Source organism: Oncorhynchus mykiss, chromosome 5 (genome assembly GCF_057628025.1).
Source record: "Oncorhynchus mykiss isolate SJ-2025 chromosome 5, ASM5762802v1, whole genome shotgun sequence".
Taxonomy (NCBI): Eukaryota; Metazoa; Chordata; class Actinopteri; order Salmoniformes; family Salmonidae; genus Oncorhynchus; species Oncorhynchus mykiss.
The window spans coordinates 30,902,475-30,919,778 of record NC_143026.1 but is presented as its reverse complement, the minus strand read 5'-3'; positions in this window follow the sequence as shown (position 1 = coordinate 30,919,778).

Below are 17,304 nucleotides of genomic sequence, written 5' to 3'. Positions count from 1 at the left end.
TTAACTCAGTGACATTTGTGGGTTTTCACGCATGAACTGCTCGTTTCAAGTCCTGCCACAACATCTCAATTGGGATTAGGTCTGGACTTTGACTAGGCCATTCCAGAATGTCTAATTTGTTGTTTTTAACCATTGTCATGTAGACTTCATTGTGTGTTTTGGATCATTGTCTTGCTGCATGACCCAGCTGTGCTTCAGCTTCAGCTCACAGACACATGGCCTGACATTCTCCTGTAGAATTCTCTGATACAGAGCAGAATTCATGGTTACTTTTATTAAGACAAGTGGTCTTGAGGCAGCAAAGCATTCCCAAACCATCGAACTACCCCCACCATGCTTGGCCATTTGTATGAGGTTTAACTGTGGAATGTAGTGTTTGGTTTTCGCCAGACATAATGGGACCCATCTCATCCAAAAAAGTTGACTCAAGTTTGCCAAAAAGCATCTGGAAGCACCTGGATGATCATTAAGACTTAGAAGAATGATCTATGGACAGATGAGTCAAAAGTATAACTTTTTGGCCGATATTAAATTAATCACTTCAATTTTCTGCAATATTGGGGAAATACCACATTTCCTAGAAGGCATTAGTTTAACTCTCAAGTTGACCCTGAAACCTTCAAGGTGGAAATATATTTGGCTATTCTAATCACCAAAGGTTGAAAGAGTATATGGACATTGTTACCAGAGAAAAGTGATGTATTCTTTGGTGAGGCCTGTCACATTCAATGAAACTCATGTTCTATTACTGAGTAGAATTTATTTCAATTGCACTGAATTAAATTCTACTTCCCGTCACTCAAAATTAAATAAAAATTCTACATCCTGTGGGGTGGGGCCAATTCAATTTGAATTTCAATTTAATTGAGCCCAACCCTGGTGTGTGTGTATTTGTGCGTGCATGGTTGCATGACTGTGAATGTATTTGTTGCGTATTAGTGGACATTCAAATGCCTTTATTTGTATGGCATGTTCAATGGAAACAAAGTTTAAAAACGGACTTGTTTCGGCTGCATGGCCTTCGTCAGCGAGTACAACAATATGATAATACAATGTCCTCTTTTAAACAGCTTTTCCCAATCAACCGTGATTTGAAGAGGGAGTGGTTACAGAATTCATTGGACAACACCTTATAAGCAATACTATACACATTCAAAAGGGAAATACTGAAATTATGTTAGCAAAAATGCAACTCAAGGCTAGAATGATCAGAACCCATAGAAAGGTAGTTCTAACCTTGAATATGACTGGGCAAAGTGCTAAGAATAGGAGAGAGATTTATTTTATAGTACACTAGAACATGTGAAAACACGGACCACAACAGTCTAGACATAGCTGAAGGCAATAGAGCAAAAAGTTCACAAGATGACAGTAAATGGACCTCTCACGAACCTAAAGGAAAGGTAAGAAGTTCATATCTTCACTTAAACCAGGGTACTTAGTGGCCTGTAGTTTGTAAATCCATATCTTCACTTAAAGCAGGCTACTTAGCGGCCTGTAGTTTGTAAATCCATATCTTCATTTAAACCAAGGTACTTAGTGGCCTGCAGTTTGTAAATACTAAAACTTTCCCAGTGGTTTAGCTGTTTAACAAAGGTCACTGTAATGTATTGGATTATAAGACTGTACACACAGACACGGACACACATTAACGCACACACACTACTTTTTTATGCCCTTGAAAAGAGCCTTCTCCCCAAACGCACTTATTCCGAATGTATCAAATTGCCAATTTTGTCCATGTTTTGGATTCCAGCTTTCCTAATGGCTAACAATCCACAGTGACATATGCTCAAAGGCTGTTCTGTGTTTTTTCTTGCTGCACCACAATTCCCCTCAGTCTTAGAAAAGCCACTCATAGCAATCCCCACTCACTCTACACGATGTATCCTGTTAGGAGTGTGTATTGGAGGCAAAGTCAGGTGCAGGAGAGCAGAGTGTAGTGAACAGGAGCACTTTTTATTCTGGTCAAAATGACAACACAAAATACAACAAATGTACTCAAAACACGGAACATAGACAAAAAGTAATAAGCGTAACAATATCCACGATATCAAAATACAGGTAACACAAACAATCTAACACAAAGACTTCCCTAAGACTTCCCTAGGAAGGAGACGGACTGTTGAAAGAACAGGCATTTCTCAGCCTTGATGTACAGGTCATGCTCCAACAGTCGTCCAAGTACCTTGCGCACCAAGGACACATGCTTGGCACGTGTAGCGTAGTAAATCAGAATGTCATCGAATGTCATCGAATGTCATCGATGTACTCATAATGCCCTGAGGTGGTACTAAACGCCGTCTTCCACTCGTCTCCCTCTCGGATATGCACCAGATTGTACGCACTCCTGAGATCCAGTTTAGTGAAGTAGCGTGCCCCGTGCATTGACTCAATCGCAGTGGCAATAAAAGGTAGTGGGTAACTTTCCCTCACCGTGATTTGATTGAGACCTCTATCATTTATTTGTATTTTTATTTTTTTTATTTTACCTTTATTTAACCAGGTAGGCAAGTTGAGAACAAGTTCTCATTTACAATTGCGACCTGGCCAAGATAAAGCAAATAATAATAATAATAATAATAATAATAATAATAATCAATGCACGGGCACAGACCTCCATCCTTCTTCTTCACAAAAAATAAACTCGAGGAGGCGGGTGAAGTGGAGGACTGAATATACTCCTGACGCAGGGATTCAGAGACATATGTCTCCATAGCCACCGTCTCTACTTGCGACAGGGGATACACGTGACTCCTGGGAAGTGCAGTGTCTATCAGGAGATTTATCGCACAATCCCGGTGACGGGTGGTAATTGAGTAGCCTTCTTCTTACAGAAGGCGAGAGCCAAATCAAAATATTCTGGTGGAATGCGCACGGTGGAGACCTGGTCTGTACTTTCCACTGTGGTAGCAACAACGGAAAACCCTACACACCTCCCCGAGCACATTTGCGACTACCTGTGAGAGCCCTCTGTTGCCAGGAAATGGTGGGGTTATGATGAGCCAACCAGGGAAGGCCTAGTACCAAGGGAAACGCAGGAGAGTCAGAGACTGATTCTCTCATCGTGACCCCCCTGCGTCTCCACGGCCAGGGAGATGGTGACCTCCCTGATTAGCCCCGACTCTAATGGTCGACTATCTAGAGCGTGAACCAGAAAAGGTCTATCCACAGGAATAATGGGGATCCCTAAACTAAGTGCTAACGCTCTGTCAATTAAATTCCCAGCTGCTCCTAAATCGACGAGCACCTTATGCTGGGAATGCGGAGGAACTCAGGGAAACAAACAGGTACAAACAGGTGGACAACAGAGGACTCTGGATGAGAGTGGTGCACACTCACCTGGGGCGACATCAGAGTGCCTTGCCTGCTGCCTCGACTCCCAGAGGGACCAACCCGGAACCGACTGGGAGTGTGCCCTCTGCGGCCACAGATGGTGCACGTGAAGGCCCCTCCTCCAGCCTCCCTATGCTCAGTCCCTCCCAACTCCATGGGCACCGGAGCGGGAGTGCGGGAGATGGAACCGACAGAGCCCCTTCAGGACATCCATGGATGACCAGCAGGTTATCCAACCGGATGGACATATCCACCAGTTGGTCAATGGTGATGGTGGCATCCCTGCAGGTCAACTCCCGCCGGACGTCCTCACATAAGCTGCATCGATAGTGGTCGATAAGGGTCCTGTCTTTTCATCCTGCTCCGGCGGCCAAGATCCGGAACTCCAGCGCGAAATCCTGTGCGCTCCTCATCCCCTGCCTCAAATGGAAGAGTCTTTCACCCGCCGCTCTTCCTTCGAGCGGAAACGGGTAAAAAGGGTAAAAAACTGGTAAAAAAGACGTCCAGGAAACGGGTAAACTCCTCGAAGTGGTCCAACGCCGCGTCTTCCTCTCCCCATATGGCGTTTGCACACTCCAGAGCTCTCCCCAAGAGGCATGAGACGAGGGTGGATACTCTCTCCCTAAGGGAGCTGGGTGAACAATGGCCAGGTATAGGTCCAGTTGTAAAAGGAACCCCTGGCACTGTATGGCCGTCCCATCATACTCCCTGGGAAGGGAGAGACGTATTCCACTGGAGCTGGATCTGGACGGGACGGTTAGAGATAACCCCGGTTAAGCTGGTCAGGGTGCTGGAGAGACTTCCTGTCTTTCCCAGCGGTCCATGGTCTGGACAACGCTATCCATCGTGGCACCGATATGATGTAGCATAGCCGCGTGTTCCTGGACACGTTCCTGGACTCCTCTGACCGGGGTACCTGCTCCTGTTGACTCCATGGTTTGGTGTAGGATTCTGTTAGGAGTGTGTATTGGAGGCAAAGTCAAGTGCAGGAGAGCAGAGTGTAGTGAACAGGCATACTTTTTATTCCGGTCAAAATGACAGCACAAAATACAAAAAATGTGCTCAAAACACGGAACATAGACAAAAAGTAATGCGCGTAACAATATCCACAATATCAAAATACACGTAACACAAACAATCCTACACAAAGACATGATGGGGAACAGAGTAATAAATGCATATGAATTGATTGGGGAATGAAAACCAGGTGTGCAGGTAACAAGACAAAACAAATGGATACATGAAAAATGGAGCGGCGATGGCTAGAAAGCCGGTGACGTTGACCACCGAACGCCGCCCGAACAAGGAGAGGACTTTGGCGGAAGTCGTGACAATCCACAACACACAGAGCGCCAAAGGTAGGATTTACAGAGGACCTAGGAAAACAAATGAGAGAGGGAAAAAAACTCAGAGAACCAATGAGTGAGAAGGACAGATGGAGTATGTCACTCTTTCTTCCTCTGCCTATTTTGAAACAGCATAACGTTCCTCTCTCGCAGTTCCCATGCTTCATTCACTAACTCAGGCACATCAGAGACCTCATGGAAGAATCTGTGAAGTATCAGTATGTCACATCAAAGTATTGTAATACACAGCCCTTCTCTCCATTGGCACAACCAATGGCCTTAATTTCACTCTTCAAAACAATTTCAGCAAACTATTTATACAACGGAGTATAGTTGCCATGGTTCTGGGTTCAATTACTAGTGCCTTCATTTCCCCCATTCTCTTATACCCTTTGGCTGACACCACTGATGATGAGGTCTTGGGTTTGGATGGTGTAGCTAATACCAAAGAAAAATGTCAAAGGAAGATACAATTCTCCAAGGACGCCCACCTGATTTCTTACAAAGCCAACGCATTTAATCGGAAATTATCTCCCCATGTCAACATAAATTATCTGGAAAGAGCATTACAGTACTTTTATACAGTTCCTGGGTTTGGACCAATGCAACTCTGAGTTAAGTTGTTTCCTACAGAGCCCTTAAACTAGAATAGTTTCACATGATTTGCAGTCAAACAGCACCAATAAGTCACTGTAATATAATAAGCAAGGCATCCCAGTAGTCAAAACTATTTACTGTATATGGCAACATGCTTTGCTTCTGTTTGTGTACGCTATCCGATGCAAAAGAAAAACACATGATTAGGAGTTAGAAAAAGTTTGTTTCCCTGAAGTGGAAGTAAGCATTGGCTCCTGCTGCCGTCATTACGTGGTGTTTGGTCCTGTAGCTACGATACCATTTCTGGGCTGCTCCTGGGTTGTACGTGTTTCTGCATCCCCTCTTCAGACTGTTTTGTTGATACTATACAGCAAATTCCCTGAAAGTGTTACATTTAACACTGTTGCCGTGTCTGTATGTGTCCACACTTTTCAGTGTTAAATTTACACACTGCTTAAAGTGCCTTGCCTTTCGAGTGAATTGTAGAGTTACCACCCATGACTGTTTTTGTTAGTGACAGAGACATGGGACTCTGTACAATCCATATTGTATAGAGTTCAACGTTACAGCGTGATTGAAATTCACGGTAAGTGCTGCATATGTCGGCTCAATTGAAATTACCTTTAACTTTCTATCACACAATCTTTAGCGCTTCAGCGATACATTTGAAATAGAGCACATGGTTGATGCATTTATTTTTTATTAGTCCTGTATTTGTTTTTATTGTGAAACCCCATTAGCTGCTGCCAAGGAAAAATTAAGTCAGTTATACAATTTTAAGTCAGTTACACAATACATTCATTATAGAATTCACAACACAGTAAGTGTGTGCCATCAGGATATATGATAATGATGGGTGTGGTTTTGGTTTAACTCTGGTTATTAACACCAACACTATGGTTCTTTTACACCAATTATCGTTCATTTAACTCCTGAATCAACACTAGAAATGACGCTGTGAGAATGGCTGTTTGGGTAACGATCAGATTGTAGTTATGACTCTCTGACATCACGGCTGATTCATGCCCATTCATTTCCGCTCCCAACTAATTTCACAATTAGGACAAATAATGGTTTTACAGTAGAGTTAATGAATGTCCATGCAAAGGGGCTATGGCTCAGCGGAAGGACCTTATATGGTGGAAAATTACTAAACGGCTGACATAAAAAAAAAGCTGCTCACAATGTTAGGCTGCTACTCTGTGGTGTAACGATATTGGGGCAGATAGGTGATAACAAATCATGTGTATTGTTCTCATGTTGTTCTTTGCAGTCTACATCCGGTAGCGATGAGGTAATAATAACTCTGTTGGAAGCTGCATCCTTTCACAGAGATAAGCTCATGCATAGGCGATGTATCAAACTGTTTTTCTGCTCAATATCTCTTATCTCAACTTTTTTTTACTGTTACTGATACAGTTTTGTACCATTCATTCTAGGACTTGTTGCTTTCTATTCCCACCAATGACTCATTCATTGGACATTAATCAAGAGAGATCTCACTGTATCCATTAAAACCCAGTTTATTGCAACACGATGTACACATGCACACAAATGCACACTGAAGTTTAGAATATAATAGAATATGGACTATACCATAGATTTTGGACTATATTTCCAACAACAGCTTCTCTCGTGTTGTATGTCTGTTTTTTGGGTTGTTGGGTCCTGGCTTATGTCAGCTCTGTTCATATTGCATCAGCTAGGTACAACTGGTGCACCATTGAACTAAATGCATACAATGTACCCTGCCTCTGAGTTTGATCATCCTCATTTGGCCACACTGCTGACGCAAGTGACTCTTGTGCTTGATACAACTTCCAGCAAATGCACTCAGTTGTGACGGCAGAGTGAGAGAGAAAGAGGGGGAGATATATTCGAGAAGGGGAAGGCTAAGGGACAGAAAAGGAGAGACAGGAACCTGGTGTGTCCACATGGTGTTGATTATGTTGTGTCTGGAAAGAGAGAGAATGGGGGGATAGAGACCATGTGTAAAAAAAGACCATGTGTAGATAGAAACCATGTGCTGATAGAGACCATGTGTAGATAGAGGCCATGTGTAGATAGAGGCCATGTGTAGATAGAGTCCATGTGTAGATAGAGACCATGTGTAGATAGAGACCATGTGCTGATAGAGACCATGTGTAGATAGAGGCCATTTGCTGATAGAGGCCATGTGTAGATCGAGTCAATGTGTAGATAGAGGCCATGTGTAGATATAGACCATGTGTAGATAGAGGCCATGTGCAGATAGAGACCATGTGCTGATAGAGACCATGTGTAGACAGAGACCATGTGTAGATAGAGGCCATGTGTAGATAGAGACCGTGTGTAGATAGAGACCATATTCCGATTAGAGACCATGTTCAGATAGAGGCCATGTGTAGATAGAGGGCATGTGCAGATAGAGGCCATGTATAGATAGAGACCATGGGCTGATAGAGACCATATGTAGATAGAGACCATGTGTAAAAGAAGACCATGTGTAGATAGAAACCATGTGCTGATAGAGACCATGTGTAGATAGAGGCCATGTGTAGATAGAGGCCATGTGTAGATAGAGTCCATGTGTAGATAGAGACCATGTGTAGATAGAGACCATGTGCTGATAGAGACCATGTGTAGATAGAGGCCATTTGCTGATAGAGGCCATGTGTAGATCGAGTCAATGTGTAGATAGAGGCCATGTGTAGATATAGACCATGTGTAGATAGAGGCCATGTGCAGATAGAGACCATGTGCTGATAGAGACCATGTGTAGACAGAGACCATGTGTAGATAGAGGCCATGTGTAGATAGAGACCGTGTGTAGATAGAGACCATATTCCGATTAGAGACCATGTTCAGATAGAGGCCATGTGTAGATAGAGGGCATGTGCAGATAGAGGCCATGTATAGATAGAGACCATGGGCTGATAGAGACCATATGTAGATAGAGAACATGTGTAGACAGAGGCCATAAGTAGATAGAGACCATGTATAGATAGAGACCATGTGCTGATAGAGACCATGTGTAGATAGAAACCATGTATAGATAGAGTCCGTGTATAGATAGAGACCATATGTAGATAGAGACCATGTGCTGATAGAGACCATGTTTAGATAGAGACCATGGGCTGATAGAGACCATATGTAGATAGAGAACATGTGTAGACAGAGGCCATAAGTAGATAGAGACCATGTATAGATAGAGACCATGTGCTGATAGAGACCATGTGTAGATAGAAACCATGTATAGATAGAGACCGTGTATAGATAGAGACCATATGTAGATAGAGACCATGTATAGATAGAGACCATGTGTAGATAGAGAACATGTGTAGATAGAGGCCATGTGTAGATAGAGACCATGTATAGATAGAGACTATGTGTAGATAGAAGTCATGTGTAGATAGAGGCCATGTGTAGATAGAGACCATGTATAGATAGAGACTATGTGTAGATAGAGACCGTGTGTAGATAGAGACTATGTGTAGATAGAGACCGTGTGTAGATAGAGACTATGTGTAGATAGAGACCATGTATAGATAGAGACCATGTGCTGATAGAGACCATGTGTAGATAGAAACCATGTATAGATAGAGACCGTGTATAGATAGAGACCATATGTAGATAGAGACCATATTCCGATTAGAGACCATGTTCAGATAGAGGCCATGTGTAGATAGAGGGCATGTGCAGATAGAGGCCATGTATAGATAGAGACCATGGGCTGATAGAGACCATATGTAGATAGAGAACATGTGTAGACAGAGGCCATAAGTAGATAGAGACCATGTATAGATAGAGACCATGTGCTGATAGAGACCATGTGTAGATAGAAACCATGTATAGATAGAGTCCGTGTATAGATAGAGACCATATGTAGATAGAGACCATGTGCTGATAGAGACCATGTTTAGATAGAGACCATGGGCTGATAGAGACCATATGTAGATAGAGAACATGTGTAGACAGAGGCCATAAGTAGATAGAGACCATGTATAGATAGAGACCATGTGCTGATAGAGACCATGTGTAGATAGAAACCATGTATAGATAGAGACCGTGTATAGATAGAGACCATATGTAGATAGAGACCATGTATAGATAGAGACCATGTGTAGATAGAGAACATGTGTAGATAGAGGCCATGTGTAGATAGAGACCATGTATAGATAGAGACTATGTGTAGATAGAAGTCATGTGTAGATAGAGGCCATGTGTAGATAGAGACCATGTATAGATAGAGACTATGTGTAGATAGAGACCGTGTGTAGATAGAGACTATGTGTAGATAGAGACCGTGTGTAGATAGAGACTATGTGTAGATAGAGACCATGTATAGATAGAGACCATGTGCTGATAGAGACCATGTGTAGATAGAAACCATGTATAGATAGAGACCGTGTATAGATAGAGACCATATGTAGATAGAGACCATGTATAGATAGAGACCATGTGTAGATAGAGAACATGTGTAGATAGAGGCCATGTGTAGATAGAGACCATGTATAGATAGAGACTATGTGTAGATAGAGACCGTGTGTAGATAGAGACTATGTGTAGATAGAGGCCATGTTTAGATAGAGACCATGGGCTGATAGAGACCATGTATAGATAGAGACTATGTGTAGATAGAGACCGTGTGTAGATAGAGGCCATGTGTAGATAGAGGCCATGTGTAGATAGAGACCATGTATAGATAGAGACTATGTGTAGATAGAGACCATGTGTAGATAGAGTGAGGAATAGGAGCCCAGTTCCGACCTGAGTTATGTGCCCGTAAATGGAATGGAATACGTTTTTATGCACTTTTCGCTCAGTGCGTATTCTGACCTTGAACTTAAGCATGAGAATAGCATGCTATTCACCCGCAATTCGCTTGGGGTGGAGATTTAATAAATTAAGGTGTGGCAGAGGTGTGTCTACAGATACCTGTATTCTGACCTTGACTTAATTCCCAAATAATTCCACCACCAATATGCATGCCGAAACCATGAAATAGATCTAGTAAACCTTCCGATTCCAAGTGGAAAAAGCATCTACTTTTTTTTCCAGATCGAAATAACACAATTATCCATGCACTGCAATTTACAAATTGATAAGAACTTTTGATAAGAGCTAGGTAAATTAATGATCTGTTTGGATAAGGGACTTGTAAATATAAATGACACTTCTTTTACATCTATTTGACCTTATAATTGCTGGAGACAAATGTGAAACCAGTCATATGGCAGCAAACTGAAGCACATCAACATATGACATTTCCCACTGTAAAAATTATGAAATGCTGTGCCATTATTCAGAATTTAAATTGTATGTATTTTTAACTTGCGGAGATGGGCACTCTCAAATGTCTTAATTATAAGTTACTCTGACTCTCTCTGTCTCCTATTTCTATCATGTTAAATATTAGCCACTATCAGTATCGGCCGTCAATAGGCCAACAACAGATGAGGGTATAGCCTACTATTGTGGACTATTCTCCCTATTATAATTCTATGTACACTAATCTTCCAACATTAACATGGGTTGAAGAACTGAAAGTGGCAATTTTCAGAATGAATCAAACCACAGTTTTCTTCTTTTTGTGCGTAAATGCTCTCCAAACCTGCTTTTTTATGATTCATAAATACTTTCCTAAACCTAAATCATCTACAATATCAGAGTATTTTTAAATCTACCAATTCGTGCTGAAATGGAGATGAATATGTATATATTTAGATGGCTTTCTTTCATTGATCCCTAATATTCTGAACCCGTTCTGTCAAATTATTGTAGTGAGTCTGTGGGAGGGCGTTCAGTGGTTCAATGAAATGTATTCAGAGCATGCAAGATAGCCACACCTGCAGAGCACGTTAAGCGACTGAAAAAGGCTGAATACCAAATACTGAAAAGGGCATAGGAAAGGCATGCATAGAAAAAGTAAAAATTCCTACTCCAGAATCAGCCACCATGTGCAGAGAGGATAAAAGAGGAGAGTAGCTGTTTGTCCACAACAGGAAGTTTGGATGACTCACTCTGACCACCAGTTAGAGCCCACTGAAGATCTTTACTGTCTGGCCAGGTGGTGTCAGATGAAGGCCCTAAAAATTGTCAAAGACTCCAGCCACCCTAGTCATAGACTGTTCTCTCTACTACCGCACGGCAAACGGTACCGGAGTGCCAAGTCTAGGTCCAAGTGGCTTCTTAACAGCTTCTACCCCCAAGCCATAAGACTCCTGAACAGCTAATGAAATGGCTACCCAGACTATTTGCAATTACCCTACCTGCATGTACATAATTACCGCAACTACTTCGACACCGGTGCCCCAGCACATTGACACATTGACTCTGTGTCGGTACCCCCTGTATATAGCCCCACTTTTGTTATTTACTGCTTCTCTTTAATTATTTGCTTTTCCTTTTTCTTAATTAAAAAAATATTATTATTTTATTTTTTCTTAAAACTGCATTGTTGGTTAAGGGCTTGTAAGTAAGCATTTCACTGTAAGGTTACATTCGGCGAATGTGACAAATAAAATTGTATTTTATTTGATCTCTTGGACAAATGGTGGAAATGAAAAACAAAAAATATTCACAGTATAGGCCCTTAAGGGAAGTGAGTGGTCATGGGTGTGAAGACAAGATTGCTATCTCTTTTGCCGAACATATCAAGACTGTTTCAAGGACAGCTTTTTTCCATCTACGTAACATTGAAAAAATCAAAAAACTTTCTGTCCAAGAATGATGCAGAAAAATGTATCCATGCTTTTGTTACTTCTAGGTTAGACTACTGTAATGCTCTACTTTCCGGCTACCCGGATAAAGCACTAAATAAACTTCAGTTAGTGCTAAATACGGCTGCTAGAATCCTGACTAGAAAATGTATCATATTACTCCAGTGCGAGCCTACCTACACTGGCTTCCTGTTAAGGCAAGGGCTGATTTCAAGGTTTTACTGCTAACCTACAAAGCATTACATGGGCTTGCTCCTACCTATCTTTCCGATTTGGTCCTGCCGTACATACCTACACGTACTGTCACAATACGCAAGCCTCCTAATTGTCCCTAGAATTTCTAAGCAAACAGCTGGAGGCAGGGCTTTCTCCTATAGAGCTCCATGTTTATGGAATGGTCTGCCTACCTATGTGAGAGACGCAGACTCGGTCTCAACCTTTAAGTCTTTACTGAAGACTCATCTCTTCAGTGGGTCATATGATTGAGTGTAGTCTGGCCCAGGAGTGTTCTGGAGCAACGAACCGCCCTTGCTGTCTCTGCCTGGCTGGTTCCCCTCTCTCCACCCGGTTCCCCTCTCTCCACCCGGATTCTTTGCCTCTAACCCTATTAAAGGGGCTGAGTCACTGGCTTACTGGTGCTCTTCCATGCCGTCCCTGGAAGGGGTGCGTCACTTGAGTGGGTTGAGTCACTGACATGATCTTCCTGTCTGGGTTGGCACCCCCCCTTGGGTTGTGCCATGGCGGAGATCTTAGAGGGCTATACTCTGCCTTGTCTCAGGATGGTAAATTGGTGGTTGAAGATATCCCTCTAGTGGTGTGGGGTCTGTGCTTTGGCAAAGTGGGTGGGGTTATATCCTGCCTGTTTGGCCCTGTCCGGGGGTATCATCGGATGGGGCCACAGTGTCTCCTGACCCCTCCTGTCTCAGCCTCCAGTATTTATGCTGCAGTAGTTTGTGTCGGGGGACTAGTGTCAGTTTGTTATATCTGGAGTACTTCTCCTGTCTTATGTGTGAATTTAGGTATGCTCTCTCTAATTCTCTCTTTCTCTCTTTCTTTCTCTCTCTCGGAGGACCTGAGCCCTAGGACCATGCCTCAGGACTACCTGGCATGATGACTCCTTGCTGTCCCCAGTCCACCTGGCCGTGCTGCTGCACCAGTTTCAACTGTTCTGCCTGCGGCTATGGAACCCTGACCTGTTCACCGGACGTGCTACCTGTCCCAGACCTGCTGTTTTCAACTCTCTAGACACAGCAGGAGCGGTAGAGATACTCCTAACCTGTTGCGTGTAGGGGTCAGTATTTTGATATTTGGATGAAAAACTTACCAAAATGAAACTTCCAATATCTCAGGCCCAGAATCTAGAATATGCATATAATTAGGATAGAACGGATACATTAGGAAAGAAAACACTCTATAGTTTCCCAAACTGTCAAAATATTGTCTGTAAGTATAACAGAAAACCTGAGGAAAGTCCAACCCGGAAGTGCTGTTTTTCCTGAAAGCTCTCTTTTCCACTGCCTGCCTTAGCTCCATTTAAAGTGATATCAACCAGACATAGTTCCAGGCTTTTATTTTGAAAAATGAGCGAGAAAGATCACATCGCGTCATTGCATGGCTGCGTGCCAGCAGCGTTTTGCATGCACAACAGTTTGGAGCAGACATTTTCACTCTCTCTCGTATTGAAGAATCTACAGTCCCGGTTGAAATATTATCGATTATATATTGTAAAAACAACCTGACGATTGATTATAAAAAACGTTTGATATGTGTCTACAAACTTTGCGGATACTATTTGGAATTTTCTTCTGCCCGGTCTTGATCGCTCGATCCTGTGGATTTCTGAACATAACGCGCCAACCAAATGGAGGTATATTGGATATAAAAATAATCTTTATGGAACAAAAGGAACATTTATTGTGTAACTGGGAGACTCGAGAGTGCAAACATCCGAAGATCATCAAAGGTAAGTGATTCCTTTTATTGCTTTTCTGACTTTCCTGACCAATCTACTTGGCTGCTAGCTGTTTGTAATATTTTGTCTGCTGAGAGAGATGTCCTTACATAAAAACTTGGTATGCTTTCGCCAAAAAGCTTTTTTGAAATCGGACACGCCAGGTGGATTAACAACAGGCTAAGCTGTGTTTTGTTCTATTGCACTTGTGATTTCATGAAAATTAAATATTTTTAGTAATTTAATTTGAATTTGGCGTTCTGCAATTCAGCGGATGTTGACGAAAATGATCCCGGTAACGGGATGGGATGCATCAAGAAGTTAATGATCGGCTATGAAAAGCCAACTGACATTTACTCCTGAACATTTACAACTGAACATTTGAACATCTTGGCCATGTTCTGTTATAATCTCCACCCGGCACAGCCAGAAGAGGACTGGCCAACCCTCATAGCCTGGTTCCTCTCTAGGTTTCTTCCTAGGTTTTGGCCTTTCTAGGGAGTTTTTCCAGGCCACCGTGCTTCTACACCTGCATTGCTTGCTGTTTGGGGTTTTAGGCTGGGTTTCTGTATAGCACTTTGAGATATCAGCTGATGTAAGAAGGGCTATATAAATAAGCTCTTCCAGTCAGTGGGGTTGTAGTTCAATTTAAATTGTATCGCCAGTGGACTGTGGCTAGGTAAAACTTTCATCAGCTTCTATCCCCAAGCCATAAGACTACTGAACAATTAATTAAATGTCTACCCGGGCTATTTGCATTTTACACTTGCTGTTTATTATCTATGTATAGTCACTTTACCCCTACCTACTGTCCATGTACATATTACCTCAATTACCTCGTAACCCTGCACGTTGACTCGGTACTGGTACCCATTTGTATGTAGCCTAGTATTGCCTGTTATTTCCTTGTGTTACTTTTTTAGTTATTTAGTAAATATTTTCTTAACTCTTATTTTCTTAAAACTGCATTGTTGGCTAAGGGCTTGTAAGTAAGCATTTCACAGTGTTGTATTCGGCACACGTGACAAATACAATTTGATTTGATTTGATCATCACCCAAAGTGTCTTGATGATAGCCCCCTTTGTGATTGTCCCTAGTTGCTACCCACATATTGCTCGGGATTACTCAGCCTGAAGGCCTGATTCCAGTATGCCCTGGTATACCCAGCTAAGTACTGAGTGAACAAAACATCAGGAACACCTGCTCTTTTACATGACATAGACTGACCAGGTGAATCCAGGTGAAAGCTACGATCCCTTTTTGATATAACTTGTTAAATCCACGTCAATCAGTGTAGATGAAGGGGACAATTGAGACAGATTGTATATGTGTGCCATTCAGAGGATGAATGGGTAAGACAAAAGATTGATGAAAAAGTTTGGGCACCCTTCTGAGGCTGCATAATAAATGACTGTCGTCACAGAAAATGATCACAGTGGCATGCCATTCATGTTCTAATAAAAGCTGAGTACTGGGGTATTGTCCAGACAAAGATTTTTAGTGTAGCAATATTAAGTTGAATGAAATTAAATCAGTTGTGAAAAATAGGCTATGCAAAAATGTGGGCACCCTTGTCATTCTGTTGATTTGAATACCTGTAATTACTTAGCACTGATTAATTGGAACACACAATTGGTTTGGTGAGCTCATTAACCTCTAGTGATACCCCATCCTGTGAACGGGACCGTTGTCATCATCTGACACCAATTAGCATAACGCAACGGACATAAATCTTCCTAGAAAATCTTCCTATTCATGAAAATCACAAGTTAAATATATTGGAACACAGCTTAGCCTTTTGTTAATCATCCTGTCATCTCAGATTTTCAAAATATGCTTTACAGCCAAAGCTAGACAAGCATTTGTGTAAGTTTATCGATAGCCTAGCATAGCATTATGCCTTGCTAGCAGCAGGCAACCTTGTCACAAAAATCAGAAAAGCAATCAAATTAAATCGTTTACCTTTGATGAACTTTGGATGTTTTCACTCACGAGACTCCCAGGTAGATAGCCAAAGTTCATTTTTTCCCAAAATATTATTTTTGTAGGCGAAATAGCTCCGTTTGTTCTTCACGTTTGGCTGAGAAATCGACCGGAAATTGCGGTCACGAAAACGCCGAAAAATATTCCAAATTAGCTCCATAATATCGACAGAAACATGGCAAACGTTGTTTATAATCAATCCTCAAGGGGTTTTTCAAATATCTATTCGATAATATATCAACCGGGACAATTGGTTTCTCAGTAGAAGCGATTGGAATAATAGCTACCTCTGTATTTTACTCGAGAATTTCTCTGGGAGCATCAGGTGACCACTTGCGCAATGAAGCCGCCTACGGGTATTCTTCAACATAAATGCCTAGAACTACGTCACAATGCTGTAGACACCTTGGGGAATACGTAGAAAGCGTAATCTGGTTGATAGGGCATTCACAGCTCAATAGGGACGCATCGGAACGCAGGGCTTTCAAAAGATGAGTCACTTCCGGATTGGATTTTTCTCAGGCTTTCGCCTGTAACATCAGTTCTGTTATACTCACAGACAATATTTTTACAGTTTTGGAAACTTTAGAGTGTTTTCTATCCTAAGCTGTCAATTATATGCATATTCTAGCATCTTGTCCTGACAAAATATCCCGTTTAATTTGGGAACGTTATTTTTCCAAAAATGAAAATGCTGCCCCCTAGTACCAACAGGTTTTAAGCCTTGAACTTCATAGACAAGTGCATCCAATCATGAGAAAAGGTATTTAAGGTGGCCAATTGCAAGTTGTTGTTCTCTTTGACTCTCCTCTGAAGAGTGGCAACATGGGGGCCTCAAAACAACTCTCAAATGACCTGAAAACAAAGATTGTTCAACATTATGGTTTAGAGGAAGGCTACAAAAAGATATTGAAGAGATTTAAGCTGTCAGTGTCCACTGTGAGGATCATAGTGGGGAAATGGAAGACCACAGGCACAGTTCTTGTTAAGGCCAGAAGTGGCAGGCCAAGTAAAATATCAGAGAGGCGAAAGATGGTGAGAACGGTCGAAAACAGCCCACAGACCACCTCCAAAGACCTACAACATAATCTTGCTGCAGATGGTGTCACTGTGCATTGTTTAACAATTCAGCGCACTTTGCACAAGGAGAAGCTGTATGGGAGAGTGATGCGGAAGAAGCCTTTTCTGCACACACGCTACAAACAGAGTCGCTGGAGGTATGCAAACGCACATTTGGACAAGCCAGCTTCATTTTGGAATAAGGTGCTGTGGACTGATGAAACAAAGATTGAGTTATTTGGTCATGACAAGGGACGTTATGCACGGCGGGAAAAAAAATACCTGCTACCCACAGTAAAATTTGTTGGGGGTTCCATCATGCTGTTGGGT